Consider the following 454-nt stretch of genomic DNA (forward strand, 5'->3'; position numbering starts at 1 on the left):
TATATATATATATATATATATATATTATTTCGCACTAACATATGTAATTTGCCTCCATCTGAAAAGAAACTGCTATACTTCATGATTTTTTTTTCCCTACTGTGTTGATGTTAGTTTAAAGTGAGTCATTTTAACATTTGTGACCCTGGACCACAAAACCAGCCATAAGGGTAAATTTTTCGAAATTGAGATGTATATATAATCCGAAAGCCGAATAAATAAGCTTTCCATTGATCATCCACTGTTTACATAAGGCTGGGTTATTTAGGAAGCTGAACAAAGTAATATTTCCCTTACAACCAAAAACACACTTCTTTGGAGACATTCTTCCCGAGTCCCGTGCGTGCAGCGCTGCTGGATGAAGCGCGTTGATGGGCGCGATCTTGCTCTTGCTCTGGTCGATGTGTGCCGCGGGCGCGCTCTTCCGGGAGAAATGCCCATATAAGGAGTTCCA

The sequence above is a fragment of the Sinocyclocheilus anshuiensis genome, unplaced genomic scaffold, assembly GCF_001515605.1.
Source record: "Sinocyclocheilus anshuiensis isolate Anshui unplaced genomic scaffold, SAMN03320099.WGS_v1.1 scaffold7, whole genome shotgun sequence".
NCBI classification, from domain to species: Eukaryota; Metazoa; Chordata; class Actinopteri; order Cypriniformes; family Cyprinidae; genus Sinocyclocheilus; species Sinocyclocheilus anshuiensis.